Source organism: Urocitellus parryii, chromosome 9 (genome assembly GCF_045843805.1).
Source record: "Urocitellus parryii isolate mUroPar1 chromosome 9, mUroPar1.hap1, whole genome shotgun sequence".
Classification (NCBI taxonomy): Eukaryota; Metazoa; Chordata; class Mammalia; order Rodentia; family Sciuridae; genus Urocitellus; species Urocitellus parryii.
The window spans coordinates 140432803-140451507 of record NC_135539.1 but is presented as its reverse complement, the minus strand read 5'-3'; the positions used below and the strand labels follow the sequence as shown (position 1 = coordinate 140451507).

Genomic DNA, 18705 nt, shown 5'->3' with positions numbered 1-18705 from the left:
TTTTAGACCTGGAGTCTCAGAAGAGGGCCGAGTCACGGAATCCGTCTCAGTGTTCTCGAGTTCCATAATAATCAAACGGAAACCAAGCCCCCATGTGAAAGCTTACCCCTTCTCTATTTGTTTTATTTCAAAGTGAGCCAGGTCCTTTTACCACCAGAGAGGAAGAAAGGGGATTAAGCTGAAATTAATGTTTTGATGAAGATGAGGCAGATGGTGAATTAACCCGAGGGAAGCAAAAAAATAAAATAAAATAAAATAAATGGGCCTGCCACATGTTCGCAGCAGAGACTCCTCGCGGTTGCTGCTCAGGGACTTGGAAATTCTCTCCAGGGCAAGCTGCGTGCGTTCTGCTCGCTCACATACATGCTGAGGCACAGATTGATTTCAAAACAAGAACTTAAAGCCATAAGGAACCTTAGACTTCAGCTTAGTTTGCGGTTTTCAAGGTTTCCCCTCTCCGATTTTGTTTGTGAGCATTCAAACCCTTTATTGAATCAAAATCTCCCCCGAAATCCCCTGAAAGAAATAACACTGGGGCGGTTTTGGTAGAGGCCGGGTGGGTGCCCAGGGCCCGGCCCTCTTGCCCCAGGGCTCCCCAGCTTCCTGGTGGCCCCTGAAGCACCTAGGAGGAAGCCTACAGTGCTGGTGATCTGGGTTGGAAACCAGGGGTCTGGCCCCTCTCATTCCTGATGGGAAGCAGCAGGTTCAGGGAGGGACAGGGCACCCCGAACCCCAGCACAGACCAGTGGAGGGAGGACCAGGACTCTCCACCTCCCAGCCAGGGTCCCCCTTATTCTCTGCTGCTGTCTGGGTGGCTCGGGCCTCCTCCTGGTCCCCTCCCCTCTTCTCCTGGGTTAGGACAGGAAGGAGGCTTTCTGAATCCCTCTGGCGTTCTCACGATGTCTCTGAACCCTTCAGAGCTATTGCCAGGGGCCATGTTTCCTGCCCTAACTCCCAGGTCAGGAGAATGCATCCACACCAGAGGTCTGAAGGCTGGTCTCGTCCTTGCCTCCAGGGGAACTGAGGACCGCACAGGCAAATAGGAGGAAAGTGCTCAGGATGGCTTCCCGAGGCCACAATAGGCAGGATGAAAGAAAGAAAAATGGAGAGAAACAGCCCTTTTAAAATCTGAGAACCAAATTGCTCACTTGCTATAACATAAGAAAACTTATCAACTGCACGTTTCCAAAGGAAAACTACTTCACCTTAACGATACTTTTCATAGAAGAAAAAAAAAAAAAAAGAACAAGAATAGGAAGTTAGAAAACATTCCAACATCTCATCATTCAGAGAAAACAACTGTTAACACTTCCTTTAGCCATGTCTTTTTTAATATAAATGTACAAATTTATACCATGTAACATAAATAGAATTATACTCTTCTTCAACTTGATTGTTTCAGTCAAGAAATTTCCATCATGGTGTTCTTCCCACCAAATAAGATAAGTCACTCTGTTTCAGTTAAGTGGTGTACTTTTGTGTGGATTCATCATCATTTAAACAGCCCTCTATGGAGGATTATTTAGATAATTTCAGGGATTTTTTTTTGTGTGTGTGGGTACCAGGGGCACTCGGCCACTGAGCCACACCCCCCAGCCCTATTTTGTATTTTATTTAGAGACAGGGTCTCACTGAGTTGCTTGGTGCCTCGCCATTGCTAAGGCTGGCTTTGAACATGCAATCCTCCTGCCTCAGCTTCCCAAGCCACTGAGATTGCAGGCATGTGCCACGACGCCCAGATAATTTCAGGTGTTTATTATTTTTAAAATGCCATAGTGAACATCACTGCACACACATTCTGCATTCCATTACCTCCTGAGTATAAATTACTAGAAAAGAAATTGTTGGATCCATAGATATCTTGGTTTTAAATTAAAATATTTCTAATAAATACTTCTCACAAATAAAAACTTGGAACCAAACATGGACAAGTCCTGAGTCTTCTCTGGTTCCCTGGCAATTATGGTGCTCTCCAAAATGCTCCCCACCTAGACTTCACACCTTCAGTGCAGTATAAACCTACAAACATACGTACTCTTTTCAGTGACAGTAGATCACAGATGTACCCACTTAGCCATGACTTTAACCAAGTTAGATCCTGAGCACACTTTCACGCCAGGCCTGCTGCCCCAGCTCATCCTTTGCAGACTGCAGAGTGTTCTGTGCATAGGCGGCAGGAAGTGGAACAGGGTGGCCCAGGGCCCTGGAGCCAGCTTCCTACCGCCTGTCATGTGATCTCCATGCCGTTTGGCTCCTCTGTGTCTTGGTCTCTTCATCTTAAAACTGCAGTGATGGTACCTACTTCACAATATTGTTGGGAGATTAAATGTCTCAATATGTGGGAAAATGCTTAGAACAATAAACACTTAAATATTAGCTGTTATTAATATGTACCATAATTTTTAAACTCATCCTCCGTGATGGACATTCATTTTCAGTTTTTAACAATAACGTGCAAATAATATTTCATATCTCTAAACTCATAAAAATATTTTCTTAGGCTGCATTCCTACAAAGGGAATTACTGAATCAAAGGAGAGACACATTTTAAATTTTGATGTCTTCACCTCTCCCCTCCTCTGAGAGCCTGTACCAAGTAATATTCCAACCAAAAGTAAAGACATCCATTTCCCCACATTTGGTCCACTCTGGACATCATCAGTCTCACACATCTGTAGTTCTTTGGAGCATTTTTTCGGTTGGAGATGTTCAGTAACTGCAATGTTCTTGGTCCTTTCTCCTTCGTTATCTGAGAACTGCTAAAACTGGGTGCTCTTTGTCTGAGCAGACTTTTAGGGGCTTTTCCCAATATGGTACCTGTTAACTTTCAGTCATGGATGTTGCCAATAGTTTTTCTCAAACTTTGTCATCTGTTTTTCAGTTTTGCTCATGTTTTGCCATGAAGAAGTATCTCATGCACATGACCCTTTTTAAAATGGTTTTATGTTTTGTATAAAAAATATCAAAAGCTTTTTTATTTTAAAAAATATGCAATCTTACCAAAATTGTGGCTCACATTCTATTCTGGGGGCCTTTGAATTTTTTCTCCAATTTCTTTTTTGGCATGAAAGCAACTGAGAAGATAGTTCTCCTCAAATTAAATCATCAACGTCTGACTCATAACCCCTCCCCACTCATAGACTAAGTTCTCGGGCTCCTTCGCCCTACCTGCACCTGGTCATCGGGTGGATCTGCCAATGGATTTTGTACCAGATTCGTGATGTCTGACACCGACAGGCATGATCTTCAAGTGTCACCATTTGAAGAGCACATTCCCCCAGATAACTTTTGTTGTTTTTATTTGTATTTCATATTTTTCCTGGCTATTCTCACCTACTTATGAAAGAATCATTTTGTCAAGTTACCTCTCACAAAATCATACTGTTTTTTTTTTCTCTCCCTGAAGTTCTATTTAGTTAATTTAAGGAGAATTGGCAACTTTTTAACATGAGAACTCCATCCGGGATCCGTTCCTCTACTTCAGTATGGTTTTTATGAATTGATTCATTACAGGCACTTCCCATTTCCTGTGAGGCTATTCCCCAGTATTGTTCAGTGAATACCCTACATCATTTAATGATCCACTTGGAGTACAACACTACAAGTCGAGTCTGCAATGTGAATATAAATTTTTAGGAACCTTCCACCCACAGTTGTCACTGGAGACCTCTGCTGCTGCTGCTTCCAAGACGGAACACAACCTTCCCAAGCAGCTCGGCTCCAGCTGCGCTGCAGAATCCCGTAACAGCAGTTCATTCCCGGATGACATCTTACCTACGTGTGGTCCCCACAAAAGCTGGCTTGGCCAGGATCTCGCTGTACATTCTAGAAGAGTTAGGCTTTCATTATTTTCCTAGTCTCACCTAACGAAGAAGTACAACTGGGGAATCAACAGGTGTTCAAACTCAGCGGGGTTAACACAAATCTCAATCCAGTCCACAACTATGATGCATAATTCTCATCCAACCTGTGAATAGTTAAGGCCTCTCATGTTCTGAATCTCAGGACCAGAAACATCTCCCTACTTCAAGGGACTCACTGTCCTGTAGGAGAGACAGACAGGGAAACAGATGATGGAAACATGTGTTAGGAACCAATTCAATCTGACAGAGCCAGTCAGAACTCACAACCCAATGGCAATTAAACACCTGGTGAGAGGAAGGCAGGGGGCTGTCCGCATCAGCAGCACCAGGCGTACCTCCTCCATGCCCACCACGGCACGGGGCACGTGCACACCCAGACACAAGCAAACCTAGCAGACTTGATTGTCAACTCTTCCCCTCCACCTGTGGAAATGTTGTCTCTTATTAGGTTAGATCTCCCCTATGCATAGGTTCTGACTGTGGCAATGGCTTTCAGACTCTGAACCCAAGTGATTAATAAAAATACTGAGGGAGAATGATGGAGTCCACGGGGTGGGAGTGAAAAGTATTTCCTTCCCATTACACTGCTACCATGTGTATATTACAGTACGGTGGGTTGTAATAACACTCATGCACACACACAGGCACACAGGTTGGGGTTCCAGGACTTGTAGCTTCTCCACAGCGAGACATGGGGAGGAGGCCCTGCTTCCCCCCGATCCTTGAGCTGAGCTGACTCTGCCCTGCATGGGCCACTGGGTTCCCTCCTCTGCAGGCGTTTGCTAGGGGCATATTCTTAGGTACGTTCATAATTCCACTGAACAGAAAACACACGGGTTTTGCTTTTGCTCTTGTCCACAGCTCCCTCTCCAGTGTTACTGAAGAGTTTTGCTTTAAATCCTTCACAAGGGGAGCTGAAGCTGCCACTTCCTGTTGAACCTACACCTCGGGCGACGCCTCCCCCTGTTGTGGTATATTTGACTGGTCTCTTCTCTGTGACCTCTGCCCGCCCAGTGTAAGAATGAGCCAGAACTGTCATTTGTGTGGAAAAAAAGCTCCTGATTTGGACACAAGCTAAAAAACTGGGTTTTCTCCACTGGGTGAAATCATGGATGTGGTAACTTATCCAGAAAGTTCCATTAAATCTTCTCCCTTTCCTCCTCATCCCAGCAGTAGTTCCTAGTCTTACTGTTTAACCAGGCGACTTTGAGAATTTGACTGACACTGTGGCCTCTCGCACTCCACTGTACCTACAGGCTTGCAAAAGCTTGCGGGGCTGGCTGATTCGCATGAGGCTCCTAGGCTCTGTGGGCTTCAGGACAGACCCCTTTGCCCACTCCATACCCACTCTCACGGAGGACACATGCCGTTTGAAAATTAGGGAAAATAAACATATCGGCAGTGTCTTAACAAAGCTGCTCCTCTGAGTGAAGCTGTTTTCCTACGTGCTGTGTTTTCATTACAGCTTGAGGGCTGATTGTTCCATGGCGGTTTCTTTCCTATCCATGGCCTTGGTCTCCCCTCAGCTTTCTCTTTCTCTCTTTACCCCAGGGAGGCAGGATTCTGAGCCTTCTCCTCCACCAAAGTGTGCTTCTGATGGTGCACATAGTGGAGACCTTTCCATGTGCATCTTACTGTGTTTCTCAGATGCAGAAAGTGTGATTGACAGCTCCTTCCATCCGAGAGCACATTCTGCTCTTGGCTCCCGTAGCATCGTGTTTTCCTCACTCTGCTTCCTTGGTTTCCATTTTCTACTCTTCCCTGTTTTCATGTAGTTCTAAATGTTGGAAGGGCCTAGTCCTTCTCCTCTTCTCACAGTCCCCAAACTCATCTGGTTCTCTGTATTCCATATTCATATGATGCTGCAGTTGATCTTCAAACTCCAACTCGGCTGTCCAGGGGCCCATACACACATCTGTATGTACGGCAAGTGTGTTGGAATGTCGAATGGGCATCTCACAATTAATTCTCTGGAACAGAACTCGACCTGCAAGTCCCACACCGTCTGTGTACTCAGTCACAGTCTCGACCACGAATAGGAAAACAGGGAGATCCACTTTGGATTCCTTTATTTTTCTCGCCCCACCCAGGCCAGCTGCCCTGAGTGCCATTCTAAGACCCAGGCTTTATTTTCTCAACATCTTTACTTTTCATGATGTCTCACCTTCAAATCTCTCTTTTCATCTTGTCCTTCTTGTTCTAATCACCCTCCCAAAGGGATGGTTTCAACTTAGGACAGAAATGCCTGTAGTTTTATGTGTAAGGTTATCAACATAAAAACACAAATTCTTGTGATGACAATTTATAATTGAGGCTTCTCTAATGGGAACATTTAAGGTTGTGGTAGAGAACAGACAGGTTGAAGAAAGGTTGATAAAGTCTTCAATCTTAAAAAGAAGAAAAAGATTGCAATTTTCATTCATTAATAAGTTGATGTTCCCAGCATTACTGCAAATGAGTTCGGCACATCACCAGTCAATATATTCGATAACCTTGGGATGTGTCTTGTACAAAGCGGAGTGCTACAAATATTTTTCTTAAAATACGAAGAGGAGGAGGGTGGACAGAAAAGCAGATAAAGCTGATAGTGAATCAAGTACAACAGCCTAGCTGAAGTGGAGGCACCCTAAAGGGAGCTGGCTGGGACCAAGAGCAGGCAAGCCAGCCGCCACCCCCCCCATAGCTCAGGCAGACTCTCGTTCCTCTCTCACCCTCCCTCCCTCCAGCTCTGTTTCCTTCCTCTGCACTTGGAACCACCACTTTCTAGAATTTCTCCCCTCCTCTTGTTCCGTTTCACTCTCTCCTTTATGAAGGCCCGACCTTGTTGAGCCCCAAACCCATTATCTTGGGGTTTTCCAGCTCAACTCAGCATTTTCCCAGTCCAGCTTCTTAAAGGAAGCAGATAATTTGCAGCAAAAATTGAGCACAGGTTCAATTACACACGTCAGTGTGAATTAGGCACATGTTGTTGAGATACTTTCAAGAGTTCCTCTTTTAAATGGTACCCTTTTCCCCCTAGAAAGACAAGAATGCTTTAACATCTATGGCCTCTTTGTTTCGTGAAGTTGGGTTTATTTGTTTTCTTTTTTTCAGGTTAAGGATCAAGGTTAGGTGGTATTATCCCTGTTTTACATATGGTGCAACTGGAGCCCGAGGCAGGAAGAGCCCCTGGCCCCCAAGGACACCCAGTGCAAGCTCTAGCCAGGCCTGGCCTCCGGGGAGCCCAGGCTGGCTCTGCACTGCTCTCCTGGTCTTGCTGAGGGAATTAGAAGCTGAAGTAGTTCATAGGCTCTGACCCAAGTCATTTGAGTCAAGGTTGCTCGCTTACACCTATTTTCAATTCATCCACCCTTTTAAGAGAATTTCAGATACAGTGTTCCCAAACTCGTATTTCTCAAACTTGGGTGATGTGCAAATGCCCCTAAAGGAAGGGATTCTGTGTAGACAAATTCTTTTTATTCATCATATTACTTAAGTATTTTTGATTAAGCTTGATTTATTTCCCATACCTACAAACATAAAAATACTGAATGCTCATTGTTCTATGTCAAAAAAGCAGACCAGAATTCAGATCAAAGTCAAGGCAAAACTGTGTTACTGAGAAACTTGAGCTGATCAACAACACTAATGTGAGAGACGGTGTTCTTTTAGGAAACAGAATCGGCTAATCAATATGAATGTGGCCTGCCTGCCAGGTGTAGGCTCTCTGGAGCTGAGCATGCCGAGGCTGCCCTGGGGCCGGCTGACCCCACCGTTCTTTGGCCCCGTCTATCCTACTGGAATGAAACCTCCACCCACCAGGATGCCGCAAGGTCGTTGGAGGAAATTACAAAACCTATGTGTCCGTGTCTCTCTCTGCTCATTTTGTATTTGCATACTATAACTAAATCACTGCTGTTCAGCACAGATACAAACGCAGCCACTGAAACCGAATGACGGTGTTCAAGTATAAAGTGGTCCCTCCAGACAACTCAGAAAATCCTTTAGATTAATTTTGTTAAATCCCCATGTAAAATGGCTTTTCAATTCTCACAAGAACTCACAGAGTCTGGGAACCAGGGGACTCCAGTTAAAGAAACACTGCCCTCAATGTCTCTCTCTCTCTCTAAGACTTGGAGAAGTAGGTTTTCAGGTCCAGCCTATGGCTGGGCAGCCCAAGCCAAGGCCTCACCCCAGTGGCTGGTTGAAGCACTTGAGTGACACCATCATGTTTTCATGAAAGACTTGAAGGGCCCTAATTAAATACATAGATTACCTGGGAAGAGTAAGGGTTGACAACGGATTCTAGCAAGCTTCACTTGGTTGTCACTGTATGCATGAAACAAAGCCTGGGGTGGGGGTGACACAGGAGAGTCTCGATACCATCCTAAATCAGTATGCATTTTGTCACCAGTGTCAGGGGTCTGCACACCGTCCCCATTGCCCTCGTTGCCAGTGTGGAGCCAGTGGAATGGCACAGGACACCAGAGGGCTTGGGGGCAGCAGAAGAGCGGAGCTGCCCGGCTTGGGGGGCAGGGGGTTACCTTCCACTTCACAGTTTCCCAGTCAGTCTTGAGAGCCTTGCTTATGTATATTTTTATGTGTAAGAACATCTCTGTCACCAAAGGTAAATGATCCTCATGTGATTTTTGTCTGTCTTTCGGACCTTGTTCCCACTGCCCGTAGGACTTTCCTAGATCCCACTGCACAGGGCAGAGGGGAACAAGTGAGAGGAGCGAGGCCCCCCTCAGCCTGCAGTACACCCCACTCTCTCTGCCGCTGGGCATGAAGTCCCCCAGCTCCTGATTTCTTGCATACTTTCCTCCAAGGAGTTGTTGCTGTCATCTTGCTGCTTGGCACCTCCTGGCTTGAGGTCGCTGCTGCCATTTACCTGCTGGAGCGTAGCTCTCTATGGTATCTCCTGAGCTCATGAGTATCCAGCTCCGTTGTGACAATGTTGAAGGAGAAGATCTCACCGTGTGTTAGGGTGTGGAGAGGGTGGATGCCCTGACATCTCTCAGGAGTCCCTGAATGCACAGCCTCGTCCAGGGGCCTCATTTAATCCTCAGCCCTTCCAAGAAGCACAGATAGACACCTTTCAGAGACAGGAGCAGGGAGCAGCTCATGGAGACTCGCATAGTCAGAGCTCTGATGTGATGTGCATGGATTCCAAACCACCTCCTCTCACCACGCTGCCCCTCAGGAGGGTCCTTCCAGGGGTCCTTGTCTCTCGGAACCTGAGGATTGATACATGGGGCCACCTGGGTATGCAGGAAAAGCAGAGCACTTCTGCCTTCGGTGCTTCTACTCCCTCCCCACCAGGGGACCTGGCTCTCTTCCCACCTCCCTGCCACCCTTGCTTCCTCCTTCCCCCTCCTAGCTTGTTCTTTGTGTTTCTCACTTCTCTCCAGCAAGCAGTGGGTAAGCAGTTAGAATTGATGGTGTGATCGGGATGGATGGAGAAACATTCTAGTCCCTTTGCCCCTGCTCAGAGCCCTGTTTCTTCATGGGGACATGTTTGGGTCAATAGTGGTGCACAGACCACCAGCTGTGCTTGGAGCAGTCCAAACAAATGTCACCTGAAGTCTCAGAGGCTCATGGAGGCCCTGCCCCCACTCCTGGAATTTGGAGAGGAGGGCTGTACAAGGGATGTGGCTCTCAGCTCGGCTTTTCCCTCTCAGAAAGGGCCTCTGAATTAGATTAATATCAGCAGACAGAAAAAGCAGAAAGCCAATGACCAGCACAGCTCACGGGTCTTTGCTTGAATGCTGGGGACCCTTGCTTTCCCGCATTCCGCATTTCTTTCATGCTGAAATGATAGCCGGGGAGAAGGGAAAGTTCAGCTTTGATTTTTGTTTGCAGCTTGGTGACAAATGATGGGGGGAGGGATATTTTAAACCATTCATCTACCGAGGTCTGGGAATTGTCAGAGGATTTTATTTGTACAGTGCCTTCCTGACCCTCATTTTCTCAGAGAAGTAAAAATCATGCTGGATCTGTAAACAGGGTGTTTTTATTAAGTTGAACTTCTACAAACGTATGGTATACTTAGGCAAAAAAAAAAAAACACTTTTAAGTATAAGTACACCCAAAAAGTTGTGAGTGTAGAATTTTTTTGATTAATATGCAGTTTGAAGCTGTTACAATGTAAGCGTAATTTCAGAGCCAGCGTGTGAGGTCTTTTGAATTCACTTTGTAATTTCATGCGTAGTCACGTAAGTCAAAGGTGAAGGATATTCTTCTTTGCATTTTAATAACAGGAATCTGTATCACATCATACGCCTTTTCAAGTAAGCCAATCACTATTCCAACTCTGAAAGATTCTCCTTTAAAAAATATAAATTACATTGCCTTAGAACAAAGAAAAAAATTTTTGACCAATTCGCATTTGAAAAATGTTCACTTAAAGTGCTTGCAGCCAAACCATGCTGAATAAACTTTCTTCCTTCCTCAGAACTGAAAAAGTACAAAATGCAAACTAAATCTTAGTATTTAGCTTACCACTAAAGAAAATTTAACCCCCAAAGTACACTATTACAGAAGCAGTTTGTACATAAAACATATGCCTCCAGAATTTTTTCTCTTATTCCCATTTATTGGCTGATTTCTTGCAAAGCTGCTCAATGTTCTCTCTCTTTCCCACACATTTAATTTTTAATTTAAAATTTCACATATTGTTTATTTTTATATTACATTTTCCTGGTTAAACCTCTTTCTTTGAACAGGCCAGGAAATTCAAGACTATGTAAACGTAACAGGAGTACTAATAATTGCTTTATGTAAGTTTTTATAGTTGTTATGAACTATTGCTGGTTAATGCTACTTTTCTACTTTTTTACCCATTGAGTTTTGTTGAGACAGTAAGGTGACTTGATATTGCCACTATATTTTCCGAGGTCTTTTTTTTTTTTGGTACTGGGGATTAAGCCCCCAGGAGTGCTTAGCCCTGAGTTTAACTCAGCCACATCCCCAACCCTTTTATTTTTTTTATTTTGAGAGAGGGTCTCACTAAGTTGCTAAAGGGCTTCTTTAAGTTGCTGAGGCTGGGCTGGAACTTGTGGTGTCTCAGCCTTTGGAGCTGCTGGGATTAGAGGTGTACACCATTACGCCTTGCTCAGAGTTCTTAATTACCAATGCTGGACTCTTCTTTACATGGAAAATAATTGATTAAGGGAGATAAATTGTTCCAAGAACCATTGAGAAGGAGAATTATTAAACTAGCTTGAGTTTCTGGGAATGATTCCCCAAAATGAATTCTAGAGCTGGGCTGCAAGGGAGCAGCCACCTCCCCCAACCTGGAGGCTACCTTTCAAGAAGCTGCCATTGTATTGTGGCCCTAGGATCTGCAGCCACACCACCTCCACCGTGGTCCAGGCCCGTGGAACAGGTGCCGCCCACCCTGCCTGTCTCCCGCATGACTCATTTCAGAATTGAAGTCTGGCAGGAGGTTATCAGATTGGCTGAAACTCTATCTCCTCCAGAGCCCAACTGTAAGAGCCAGAGTGGGATGGGAAAGGGAGCTTCGAATTGAACTCGCATGATACAGGGTGGCTGGAGAGGGTGTTGAGACAGTCCGAGCTCAGAATCCACTCCAGTGTTGGCGGTCCTGACACATTTTCTCTGTTAGGAATTGGTGCCATTTAGCTGCTTGGAAATTCGGGGTTGAAGCGGCTTGTGAGATATGGGACCTCCCTGGAAGGTGAACAGGCAGCAAGCTGGCTTTTCCATTAAACTCTTGTGATGTTGGGCATTTTCTCTGGGTCTATGAATTCTCCAGAGAAGAACCGTCCACTGTCCTGGTAGTATTAGGAGAATCCATCTGGCTGTTGGCAACGTGGGGCAGAGCTGGGAAGGGGGCTTTGGGACAACATCTCAGAAAGTAGATTTTTACTAAATTCTCTTTGTTTATACTCCACCTTTTCTGTCCACCCTGCCTGGGGTCTCCAAGTCTGAAACTTCTTTGGTATGATTTCTCAGGACAGAATTTTCCCATCTCTTGCTGGGGGAGGAATGCATGCTATGGGTAGAAGGGATGCCCCTGTACCACCCACTACTCTGCATGCTCCTGCACACAGACTTGTACCTGGTCTCGGCTGCTTCAATCCACAGCTGCACCCACTAGTGCAGGTACCCAAGGACCAAACCCAAAGGGGCGACTTCTCCCTGCTTCCGCCCTCCATGGATATTGAGGACAGCCCCATTCTTTATACTAGTTCAGTACACGCTCCACTATCTGCCTTCTCTCTTCCAAAGCCTTTTGAAAATTGTTGCCCACTCTAAGCTCCTCTCCCATTGTCTTTCTCCTTATAAGTTAAGACCTTTTATATTTATGTACTATTAACACCGTGGGCTTGGGGTGAGGAAATTCCATAGAAGGATGGGACCACTCTGCCATCCTTAGCAAGGGATTCTTTCACATACTTAGGATTGTCTTTGTCATGTACTTATGATTAACAATGTACATGATCCATTTTGAAGTACAAATACATACGAATATTCCTTTAAATATAAGGATTTCAAACAAAGATTTGAGAACAAAGTCTATTATGTTTTCACATTCAATTATAAACTCCTTTTTTTTCAGTAGGGACTGGTGGTCACATTTTGAGGATATTAGATGCACCTGAGAATACAGTGAAATACATGCTAAGTGGGAAAAAAGTCACATTGCCCAAGAATGCCAAGAAAACAGAGCCCTCTCATGGTCCTGCGGCTTCCATGAGGAGGTGGACTCTGAGGTGACCATGGGAGCCTGGCCATGGGCATTCTCCCAGGTGGCAGGAGTGACCATTCTTTCTCCTGCCCCATGGAGCTGCGCCATATGCAGCCAGCTCCATTGGAGGACCTGGATCAGGACAGAGGTGACCATGGAGCTCATGACCCGGAAACCACGGGGTTTTCCTGGGCCTATTAGGAGCGCCCATCAGACACCAGCAGTTTCTTTGGTGCCCAAGAGAAAATCTGCAGAAGTACCATTTACTAAGGACCTGCTGGTCCACAGATGCTGTTTACCATCCAGATGTAGCTCTGATTAAAGCAGGGAATGAAAGTCCAAATAAAAAGATGGGCGGTTTACACTGTGAGCTTCGTACTTGCGCATCCCCCGAGTTGTGACTTCTTAATAGCAATAAACACCAGATTCCAGTTTCCAGCAGCATGTGGAACTAGTATTCCGGTATTCTCAATATTTTTATAGCCTCTCCTTTTTTCTTTGATACTTTGATTATTTTGTAAGTCAGTCATCATCGGAGTCCTTAGTCCAGGCCGCACACTATGCCAGACGGCGAGGGGACGGTCCGTGTGTTCATTCAGCAAGGGTTTGCTGCATGTCTGCTGCGCAGCCAAGACTAACAAGGAAGCCGTTTCTTCCGTCAGAGCTGAAGGTCTGGCAGCAGAGTCCCAGTGACGGGGAACAAGGCACACAGACTGTCAACAGCAGTGACGGTAGTGGTCACAGATACGCTAGGGCCCTGGGGAGTTTATCTCCTAGTTGGAAAGGCAGCGCACACACGCGCTTAGGCTAAACATTTGGACACTTAGAAAATAACACAAAGTACAAAGTGCTGTGGTGCAGAGCGAGTGCGCTGGTGCTGCGGAGGGGTCAGACGGGTGCCAGGGGGTCCCGGGGGCAGCAGAGGAGACAGAGCACAGCACCTGGGGCGGCCGTGGCTTCCACTGCCTCCAGAGCGCTGTGTGCTTTTGTGAGTTTTTGCTGAGCATAATTGTGCCCAATCAGGTGGCAGGCAGGGCACTGCAGGTAGGGTGACCTGGAGCACCCAGTGATCTCACCTGAGGGCCTGGGGAGCCAGACAGAACTACTCAGTGCGTGAGAAGAGGCAAAGCAAGTCCCAGGCCGCGGTGGGTGCCGGGGAATAAGGCTGGCAGGTGAAGCGACTGAGGAAGAGGCACCTGGAGATCCAGGCTCAGGAGGCATGGGGGGGGGGGAGGGAGGCGGCGCTCCACCATCATGTCTCAAGACTGTGTCAGAGGCAGGATCAGGGCAGGCTTTTCCTGGCCCCGTCCTTGCTTCAGATGAGGAGCTCTGCTTTTAAATCTATCTAATATATTTGACTTTTGTATTAGAATGTTTTTCTTTAGAGGATTCCACTGATTTTTAAAAAAAGTTTATAGTGAGATGGGCAAAGAAAAAAAAGACAAATACGTGACCTATAATGTTTTTAGAAAAATTGAAATGAAGTATAAAGCAGATGGGGTAACCTATTGCAGGAACTTTAAGGCAAAGAGAAGCTGAGTAGCATCTAGAGCAAGGTATCCTAGTGGAGGATAAAGTGGGGACAGACGAGACCATGGGGTGTGTTCTGTGTGAAAATACACTGGCTTTCCGGGGAACGGTGTGTGGCTGGCACTGGGCATGTTGAAGAGTCTGAATTTATTCTGACAGAAAATACAGTGTCTTTGAAAAGTTGAGGTGGCCTGGGGAACTCGAGTAGGTATGCTGAACGTAACTCTTGTGCCAGTTCCCCAGAGGACGAGAGGCTTGGGTTAACCCATGGCAGTCCTCGTCCCCACCCAGAAACCCAGGGTAGTGTTTCCAGTTTCTCTGCCTGCAGACATTCTGGCCCAAGTGCATCAAGGCAAAAAGAAAACTTTGTTTCTATGAAAAAATATGGATCAACATTATCTCTTGAGCAACAAGCAAGAAAAATATAACACCCATTGGTATCTCATGCGTTTTCAGAATTCTGCAGAAACATTCCTAGCCCCTGGATAAGCCATCTTTTCAACTCAGAGAAAAGATGCTGCCCTGTCTTTGGACCAGCCTCTCCTCCTGTGGCTGGCACCGTGCTACTGAGCATGTGGCTGACACACACCGTCCGTGTGCCTGTCTCAGGAATGTGCCGTTCACTGCCAGCAGAGAGAAGACAAATACATATCAGTTTCTCAGTAGGAGAAAAGGCATTCAACAAATTAGAAGTATACAATACAGCGAACACACTAACAGAGAATGCACGTGGGACATTGTGACGTCATGGATGAGGAGTGGCCAACCTGGGACTCTTCTTTCCCATGGAGCACAGCTGTTCTCAGCAGCGTAGGTGATCCACCATGAGTCTGTCATGGGACCTGTTTCCAATCTTATTATCTATAAGCCCAAGAAATATTGTTCTCATGTTTTAGAATATTTGAGCAAGCCAGTGGGGAAAAAAATAACAAATAGCACACATTTTAAAAATAAGTTTAGCACATATAACCTATATTTTAAAAATATATTTGATGACATTACTGGCTTTTTTAGATAGCTTTGCTCTTCTAACTTAATCTTCTTTAAGCTCTACCATTTTTAAAACTTTTTTTTTAGCACATTCATCTGCTGAAGAGCAGAATCTCTGCATGGTTTTGTTTTTATATTGTTTAAAGTATATGGGATTTTCATAGCCGATTTATATGTTTAAGGCATGAGGTTATATTGGTCTAGGTTAGTAAAACATTAAACAAATTACATGATACTAAGAAAATGGTATAACATTAATTTAAAATCAATCTTTGAAGCATTAAAAATAATTTTTAAGTCACACCTGGTTAGATAATTTGTAACATAATGGAATAATAATAATAATGCCATGTTGGAATTCTATTTGTGAGATGTTTGATATGCAATAGCTGTACATGCATCAGTGTGGTGACTATTTAGTTGTAAACATAGAAGAATTAGGACATAATCCTTAACCTTAAGGAGATTTCAGCCTTCTCTGAAGAGGCAGGCGGAATGAAGATTGTCAAAGAATGTCTGTCATCCTGTTTGCTTCCTGTACAAACACTGGTAGTGATCCCCTTTTACAGAGAAAATAAGAGCTACTGTGCTTAAAAACGAAAAATACAATGGGGTCCGACTATTTCATCAGTCTCTGGAGCTTTTCAAAATAAGCGGAACTTTTTGAATCACCATTAAAAAAAAAATCTTACCCTAGAATTTTACCCATGCTTCCTCCAAGATGGACATTTAAAATATCAAATCTTATATCTTGTTTATTGTAAAAAACTGCTCTCTGCTTTTTTTGTTTTTCTTTGCATAGGTAACCTACTTGATCAATAGAATTGACTGAGTTCCAAATGAACAACCTTCACACCAATTTTTCAATGTAATGAGATTATAAAATGAGGATATCTAGACGTACCCTTTCAAAATGAATAGAATAAATAACACCTATTGTATAAACTGAAAGGAGAGAGATGGGGCGGTAACAGTTATAAGCTTGGAAACATTTTTGTATGGGAAATAGAACTTATTTGGGCTATAACAGCATAGTTATGGTAGGGAAGAATTGGAGGGCAACTCAGGCTGGGTAAAGAGTGTGGGCAGAGAAGGATTTGGTCCAAATGGAGAGTCCTTATGGAGGAAAAAGGGAGATATTGATAAATCAGGGCTGGGCCAGTCCACGGGGGTTTGTAAATGTCACATTATGGAGTTTAGTGGATTTGCTTTTGTAATTAAAGGAAAGCTACTGAAAGTTTTGAAGGACTATAGTGAACTTGACAGAATACCTTTAAAATATTGCCTTCCCTGGTGATATTAGAGAACTGAGAAGGCAAAAAGAGTAGATGGGAGACCACCGATGACAACGTGCTTGGGAGGTGCCAGGACCTGCAGTAATGTGGTGGGAGAGTCAAGCAGAGAGCCAGGACATGCTTCAGACAACGGGACGTGATCTAGATGTGATGAAGGAGGCCAGAGACGGTATGAGATTCTGGCATGCTGACCAGAGAATGAAGGATGGATCCACTCCAGAGCAGAAGTGGGACTGTCAGAGGGAAAGTTGTTTGGGTGGATGGGAAGAAGAAAAGAGAGTGCCATGCAAAGAAATTTAACGTGAGCCATGCGTATCGTTGGAAATTGTCCAGTGGCCACCTTCAAATGGGTAAAAGTGAACAGGCGAAATTATGTTTAATACTACTTAAACCCAATGCATTCCAAATAATATCCCTTCAACATGTGATCAGTATAAAAAGTATCAGTAAGAATTTATATTCATGTTTAATACTAAATATTTGGTGTTTATTTTACCTTCCACATATCCATATTTACTGTATTTCAGGTGCTCAGTCACTGCCTGTGGCTGGCAACAACTGGATATCACTTTATTAGACAGTTTTGTAGAATTAACAAAGGTTATTTAACAAATTTCTTAATTAAGCTGGTGCTAAAACTCATTGTAGTTTGGAAATTATAATTCCGTATATCCTTCCTCCTTTTCTATGCCTTTCATTTTAGCTATTTCAAATGCAAGATATTTTTTCCTTTTTTCAGCAGAACATCATTCTTTCCCAGAACCACCAAGATTTTTTAGAAATATCCATGATATACTGTTTCCTTGCTTGGAGTTGCTGCTGCTTGGTTTAATTCTCTATTTGATTTACAACTTTTAATTGAACAAATCGGTCTGAGTATTTTTTTTTTCTTCCTTGGTCAGTCTGGGGATTATGAAATAATTTAGCGATGTGTCCTCAAAAACCTTGGACAGATGACATTTAGGACTTGGGAAATGACGACTGCATTTTTTTTGTGTCCCCCATCCACAGATGTAGGCTTTTCCTCCCCTGTTTCATATCTGATGTAAGCTTGCTGGATTTTTGGTCTTCCCTATACACTAAAAAATGCAGTACCAAAGCAAGCCTACTTCTGCAGAAACCAAGCCAAGGACATTGTGTTCCATCTTTACAATGAAATGCAGATTTCCCATTAAAAGGCAAATCCATCATTTCAAAAGGTTGAAGAGGATGGTGCTTTTAAAAAGTCCAGCTGCTTAAATTTAGGGCATTGAAAAACATCCAATTAAAAAAAAATGTTCCCTGGGTCGCAAACATTTTCATTTGATTATGTATTGGATAGGTTTTCATTCAATCTAGAATCCTGCCTTTTTTAAATTCAGAATTCTGTTTTAAAGTAGTTGGACGAGTGTTCTAAGTAGGTTGGACTCAGCTGTGATACTTCAGTGCTTAAATTCTGAATCTTACCACTTAGAATACCTTGCCTCTGTGAATAAACCACTGCTGTGGAGGAAACCTTGGGATCCACTCGCAGTGCTTGCTTTCTCTGTTTCTCCTTGGCTCTCTCTGCTGCCACTTGGTTTCTTTTCTGCTTTTTCTTTTCTTTGAAGACCTTGTCTGCCAGCTCAGCCATTTCGTTCCCCAGCCAGCTTCCTCCAATGAGAAGGAAGTCATCTGCCTCACGCGGCCTCATTTTTGTGGTCGAGCAGAGCACCCCCTTTTTGCTCATCTAGTGCACTGGCCTGACTTGTCCCAGACGGGTTTAAGAGTAAGTAATGGCAAGGCCATGATGCCCTGAAACACATGTGGCACCCACCACCTGGTACTGGGACGGGGGAGTTGGCTAGGTGCCGCTGAGCCTGGCCACAGACTTCCAGGGAAGTGGTCCGCGTGCTGCCGTAGGGGCAGCCTGGCTCGTGTCAAACATACCTGTATGGTGGGCATACTTCCCATAGGTGTTAATAGTTGTTCATTAAAAGTTATAGCTGAGTCTCCATGCTTAGCCCTCTGGAGTCCACTCTGGCTTCTTCTCACACAGAGGCCTACTGTTTAACAAGGGTTCCGCTCACATGCTTGTGGTGAGAGGTATCTACTAGATTTCTTAAGCCGGGTTTTGGCTCTCTCCTATTATACTGGTTGTTAGGCATTTGCACATATGATATTGCCCCTGGGCCATCCCTAAAAGGAAATATTTCCAGTAATTCTTTGGCATTCAACATGTTTTTCTAATGTCAGTTTGGTCCCATTGGTAGACCCTGCTTCTCCAATGTCCATATTCTTCCTGAGGATTGTTCATTTTAAAAGAGAACGTGTTCTAGTTAATATCAGCCTACTTCTAATGGGCTCTTTTCTCCCG

General features: G+C 44.4%; 1 protein-coding gene across 1 annotated transcript in view; it reads left to right on the top strand.

Moving 5' to 3' along the window:
- Nucleotides 1-18705, top strand: part of Dnm3 (dynamin 3) — a 431668-nt gene that overhangs the window by 274342 nt on the left and 138621 nt on the right. The gene's annotated exons all lie outside the window — the stretch shown is intronic.